The following is a 6,794-nucleotide window of genomic DNA, read 5'->3' on the forward strand; positions in this document are numbered from 1 at the left end:
TGCCTGGAAAAATGTGTTTGGTCATGCTGAAGGCCTCCAGAACATGCTCCAGGCTCCGGCCGATAACCCAGTGGGGAATATGTACGTAAATTGTCGGCTTAATACATTGTAGTATAGATGTCATTACTTTGTTAATAACTAACATTGTTTAAATAAATAAATAAAATAAAAAGCTTAAGTCTGTATGATCCTGAAAAATATATATATATATATATATATATCGCACATTCAGACTCTCGCTCTTATCAATAATAGAAGACAAAAATATGGGCAGTGCATTTTTCTCAAGTTGGATGATAAATAAAAATGGAAAATAAAAAATGTTAAATGCAGGAGTTAAAAGCAAAATTTTAGGGCCAAATTGTATTAAAAAGTACATTTTAAAAATGCAGTGTATGGTCTGCTAAATGCAGATGAGTATAATTGAGTCCTACTATGTCTTCACCTTTCAACTGCCACCAGAAGCGCCCGATAATCTGCCATCATATCATTCAGAGTCACTGAACCATATTCCTTCAGCTGCAAAAACAGGTTTGTACTATCATATAAAAAACTGTGTATGCCACCCAACATCGCAGCCTTTCACAGCAACATCAAACTTTACACACACATGCACACACTGTGCGCACTGTGCATATTTTGTGCATGCAAAATGTACCATTGTTTTAGATCATAAATCACATCACAAACAGTATTCACCTTCCTCACTTTAAGGTGAAAACACTAAATGCAATAAAATAGCATTCTAGATAGAGTTTTAGATAGACTTTAGATGTGTGTGTGTGTGTGATGTCTTATGCTGCCATTCAGCAAAATATTCATAAAATAGACCACAGAAGGGTGATTTGTTGACAATTCCTCCCAAAAGTCAACTAAACTTAATGTAGGTAGTTTGTTTTTGTTTTTGTATTGTTCAGTTGTAGAGAATCCAGAAGATTCTAGATCTTGCCCCTCCGCAACATGGCACATAATGTAGTCTGCGCACAGAGGACGCGTGCAGCCGCTTCCTATGGCACACAGTACATCAGTCTATAAGTGTCATTGGGTTCTATATATACAACAACACATTGGAGAAAATGCAGTGTTATCTGTTTAATCAAATGATTTTATGATTTTATGTTGATTCTGCATGGGCCTATGGCTCCAGTCTGACGAAGGCTGCACTGAACAGAACATGCAATGGTATGACAGAAGGACCCATGTACACTCATGTGGACCTGGCAGGGTGATTGTGCCCCTAAGTGGGTCACCAGAGAGAACACAGACATGAAACTGCAGAACATCATACGACGAGTTCCTCTCATACTCACATGACTCTTTCACAAATGAGGGGGATCTCTGCACACAGACAACATGAACCAAGAATGGAAAATATTTAGAGTGTTTCAGTGTAGCAACAGAGCGAGCTTTTAAGTGTATGAGAGTGCTTGTTGTTGAGAGCATCCATTGTGACGTATTCAAAATAATGGCACTGTCTAGTGAGTCGTTGGCATAATAACTATAGGCTACATATTAATTCTTACATATAAAACACTAATGGATGGATGAAAAGTGTCCCCTCTCAAGGGGCTCCGGCATACATCAGAGGAGAGCTTGTTTTGGCAGAACTGCCAATTCCACATCAATGACCGCTTCATGAGATGTCTACACCTTTAGAGATTTGCCCTCTGTGTACACAAGTGCAATAATGGAGATCTGAACCATGCATGCCACTGTTTATCTGTAAAACAGATGAAGGCACGTCAAGTTCAAACGCACAAACAATCCTAGTTACTAACAATCCTAGTTATAACAGCTCTACTCCAGGACAAGCATGACAAAACACTTTCCTACTGCCCAGTCAGATGTCAGGGGGTGCCACGGTGGGGAGCGCAGGACTGCGCTGCAGAAAGTGGAGTGGCAATGTGGGAAAAGCCGAGAGAAGTCCAAATGCTTTCCCGGCTTCTTTGCCCTGTGTCTCTGTGAGTACTATGAGATGCGCTACACAATGTCACATGAGTGATGTGACTTGAGGCAGTCCGCCGGTCTGCTCTGCGCACGCCGAGCCTCGGCAACAAACACAAACAACCGGTTTCAAGTGACGTTTCATTTTTCTAACTAGGCAGGCCTAAATTTCCTTAATAAACTGCCACCTACTATGCAAATATTTCGAAGCAAGTAGCCAACCCTAACAGCTTACAAAGCGTTTTGTCTGTTCAATAAGGTTAAAGAAATGACACTCATCCAAGATGTTTTCAACATAATAAGATGCATCCTTTAGGTTTGGATGCCTCGCTCTAGTAAGCAGCCCTATAACGAGTGGAGTGGCGGTAGTAGTCGTAGTACGCAGCAGTGTCAGACTACGAGAGCTCACATAAAGACATCGTCTGCACACACACACACACACACACACACACACACACACCGACAGAGTACGTACGCTATAATGCGTTACTAATATCGGAAAGTCACGTTTCAATAACAAGGTGGAGTATTGTGCCCTGTGGTCAATATTAGGGCTGCAATGCTGCAAATAGGACGATTGTTTTACTACGCTATCGCTGCTCGACGCAAAAACTCGACAAGTAAGGTCAAGGGAAGAGTTTAGTGTTATTCGCATGCATTTTATATCATCCGAGAAGTTAGAGCATGACGATTTTTCGACAGAGGGACTGCAGTAGAACATTTGAGAAAGTTTTTAGGCTGTTACACCCCTCCCTTCTCTTTCTCTCGGCTTTTCCTCGGCGTTACAACCATGTAATTCCGCTCCTTCGCACGGTAACAAGGCTATGGTCGTGCTAAGTGCCTTTTTCTGAAATGAACATGTTTTTGGTTAGTCTCTGTTTTGTTCTGATAACTTGGTCACAACTTACCAAGCTGTTTGTCCTTTCTCCAGGCAAAGATTTATAGTCCTATTTTCTTGTCGAGGAGGTTCGCACAACTCTTCGTAACATCCTTTTGCTGTCGGTTTTCACCACTGTGCAGTGAGGGATCACACTTAACTTTCCCTCTACAAAACATGTCTTTCCCCCTCAGAAACTCAAACAAGGATACAAAAAACTATCGCTCTTCTTTTCCACTACAGTCACAAAATGGTGAATGAACTACTAACAGCTGGCATAACTGACCAATCAGAGGTAGCTGACAGGTACAGTAACCAATCAGCTTCGTTTGCTTGGGTAAGTGGGCGGGGCAGGCTGTCAGTGTTCGCCTGACAGACAGCGATGTCCAGCCAATGGCAGCGGTGATGCTGAGCCAGGCCATTCCACTCTCTCAAACTTTACAGTACCCAATAAGAGCTTTGGGAACCATAGGAACAGCATGGAGGAGGGTCTATGGGTGGGAGCAAATATCACAGGGCCAATAAAAAGGCACAAATGTCCCCTCCCCTCCAGCCAAAAGTATGTTTACCATAATTGACAGCACAAGTGCCATCCCTAGGCAGACCGTGTTAATGCATCAAGCCCTCTAGTTTTCAGACACAAAATGGTCTAAAAGAAAGTTAATCGGTGTGGATATTACTTCTTGTCACATCAATGAGAGAAGTGGATTCAGTCAGTGAAATTTTCATAATTTATAGGAACAAAATATACCAACCAAACCTGGATTCTGAATCACAAACATAGATGTGTGTTGTGTGTGTGTTAGTAAACAATCGTGTAATACACAAAAGCGTCTTAGTACCTTTTGATAAGTGTTCTTGTCCTCACTCTTTTCTCTCAGCAACAGACGCTCACTTTTAGCGCTCTTGTCCAATCAGAGCGCCTCCTGGAGCTCCCGGTGACGTGGGTACCCTCACGGCTCCACCCGCTACCGTAGAAATAAACGGGACGCTCTCCGTTGCCGTCACCACAGCAGTAGGCGATTGGGCACGTGGACCACGTCTGTGAGCCAATGGCCGCCACCGCAGATGATGTCATCACGAGTGTTGCCACCAGCTGGACTGAAGGGGCGTGGCCTGGTGTAAACTCAGTTAACCCCGTGTAGTTACTCGCATTGGAGACAAACCGGTGTGTTGAGGACCATAGCTATTAAAGATGAACATTTTTGAGGTGATGGTAGGTTTGAGGTGGGCACTGAGCACAGCCGGACACTGAATGAGGGACGTGTTGCTTTACTGACAAATCAACACCACCTTGCACAAGAAAGTGTCATAATAGTAAACATTACATAATCTTGCGTACTGTGTAGTAGAAACCCAGACTCATGCTGAGGCATCCGTGGAAAAATTCCCACACAAACAGCGCCATCTGCTGATAAGATGTGAAGCATTCATCGTGTCACGTGACGCAACTCTTGATGAAAAAAAAAAAAAAACAATGCTGAAAAGAAAGCAGTGTGATTGGCTGATTACGAAATGTGTGTTTAGCAAGAGTATCCCAGTGAAAACCCATGTGATGTGAACCGTAGTGAGAACACAGAACTGAAAAATGTTGATAGGGGGACATCTAGTTGTAGTTATAACGAACTGCAGCCTAGGCCTACACGGACAACAGGCTTTAATGGTGTATAATTACCAATTTAGCATCTTGCTTGTTTTACTTATATGGGTTTCAATCAAAATAATTGAAGACCAAAACAGGTCTGCAGTAGCCTACATCTTTTTTCTAATGTATTATGAAACACTGGAGAAATTATGTAAGATGCCTTCCTCATGTAATAGGCCAGTTCTTCAGTCTGTCCCCCGTTAACCTCTCCTCATCTCCACAGAAGCCTGAACTTTGACCCTCCCCTTGACCTACACTGTGTGCTCTTCACTGCTCTGTCAGTCAAACCCCACAGTCTCCCCTCTCCTGCTGAGCTCCACTGTCCAAAGGCAGAGTTTGTAGAAAGACAATTCTTGAGTTAGTTGGCCAAGTTTCACTAAAATGTGGTTGGCAGATAGTGTTTGAATTTGCATGTCCCCAGCCTCTCCTGAGATCAGCCATGTTCTCCGCCTCTATTGTCAATGCGGCGGTCGTAAAGTCTGTAATGCTTGTCGCGGCGGCAACCTCCGAATCCAGTGGTGGACACCGGAAGTAAGGAATGCCGTCTGGCTGAAGGAGGAGTCCTATTGAGCCATGTTGGCTTGTGGGACTGCGCCCAGAAGCAAAAACTCGTGGTTGGGAGGGAGGCTATAGAGGAAGACAGCTGCTGGAGAGCTGCTGACCTCGACTGGGGATGTTGCTGGACGGTGGAACGAATACTTTGAGGATCTCCTCAATCCCACCATCACGACTTCTGAGGAGGAAGCAGAGACTGGGGACCCAGAGGCGGACTCATCCATCACCCTGGCTGAAGTCATTGAGGTGGTTGGCAAGCTCCCCGGTGGTAAGGCTCTGGGGGTGAATGAGATCCTTCCCGAGTACCTTAAGTTTCTAGATGTTGTGGGGCTGTTTTGGCTGACACGTCTGCAACATAGTGTGGCAGTCGAGGACAGTGCCTGTGGACTGGCAGACTGAGGTGATGGTCCCTCTGTTTAAGAAGGGGGACCGGAGGATGTGTTTCAATTACAAGGGAATCACATTCCTCAGACTTCCCGGTAAGGTCTATCCAGGGTTTTGGAGAGGAGAATCCGACCAATAGTCGAACCTCGGATCCTGCTGTTTGCAGATGATGTTGTCCTGATGACTTCATCAAGACAGGACCTGCAGCAGGCACTGGGTCAGTTTGTAGCCGAGTGTGAAGCGGCTGAAATGAGAATCAGCTCCTCCAAATCTGAGGCCATGGTTCAGGGTGGGTGGTGAGTCCTTGCCTCAAGTGGAGGAGTTCAGGTATCTCGGGATCTTGTTCACGAGTGAGGGAAGGATGGAGCGTGAGATTGACAGGCTGATCAGTGCAGCATCTGCAGTGATGCGGTCACTGTATCGGACTGTCGTGGTAAAGAAGTAGCTAAGTCGAAAGGCAAAGCTCTTGTTTTACCGGTCAATTTACGTTCCTACCCTCACCTATGGTAATGAGCTTTGGGTCAGGATGCCTCCAAGACGCCTCCCTGTGGAAGTGTTCTGGGCATGTCCCACCGGGAGGAGGCCCCGGGGAAGACCCAGGACACGCTGGAGGGACTATGTCTTTCAGCTGGCCTGGGAACGCCTTGGGACCCCACCGGAGGAGCTGGAGAACGTGTCTGGGGTGAGGGAAGTCTGGAAGTCCCTGCTTAGACTGCTGCCCCGTGACCTGGCCCTGGATAAGCAGAAGAAAATGGATGGATGTTTGCATGTCCACCTTTTGTCACACTGGTGGTGTAAGTGAATACATATATTTTATAGACTGAACCTATGTGTTTCACTTGACTTTGCCTTAGATCCAAAGTTATGACAAACCCTGCTGCTCACAAATCATATTGGGGAAATCAGTGACAAATGACGTACCTTAACTATTCAACTCTGTCTTACCTCATGCTCTGTTAAAGCATGTAATTCTTTGCACTATGACCTTTAACCTCTAACCTTAAATGAGTATAGGCCTTAGGTTTTGTTTTGTTTTTTCACTCCAGGTCTTCAGGTGGAATTAGAGCATATCAGTCTAAAGCTCTGAGGATTATATGACGCGTTGTAATGGGCTCCTCCCCTGCCAGAGACAAACATCTTGGTGTTGTAAAGGGATGATGTGCACAAGTTTATATGTGGAAATTAAACAGAGGGCCCTTGTGCTCTATGACTGCATTCTCCTTCAGAGAAACTCAACACAGCTCAGCTGTTCCTGAGTCTGCCATATTGACACATAGAAAAAAACAAAACAGATACACACAAGAAATGAATACGGCCAAAATGAATGATAGTGGGTCAGTTGGGACACAGTCAGTTACAAAGATTCAGATACTGAAAGTAGCTGTTTAA

Source organism: Periophthalmus magnuspinnatus, chromosome 16 (genome assembly GCF_009829125.3).
Source record: "Periophthalmus magnuspinnatus isolate fPerMag1 chromosome 16, fPerMag1.2.pri, whole genome shotgun sequence".
NCBI classification, from domain to species: domain Eukaryota; kingdom Metazoa; phylum Chordata; class Actinopteri; order Gobiiformes; family Gobiidae; genus Periophthalmus; species Periophthalmus magnuspinnatus.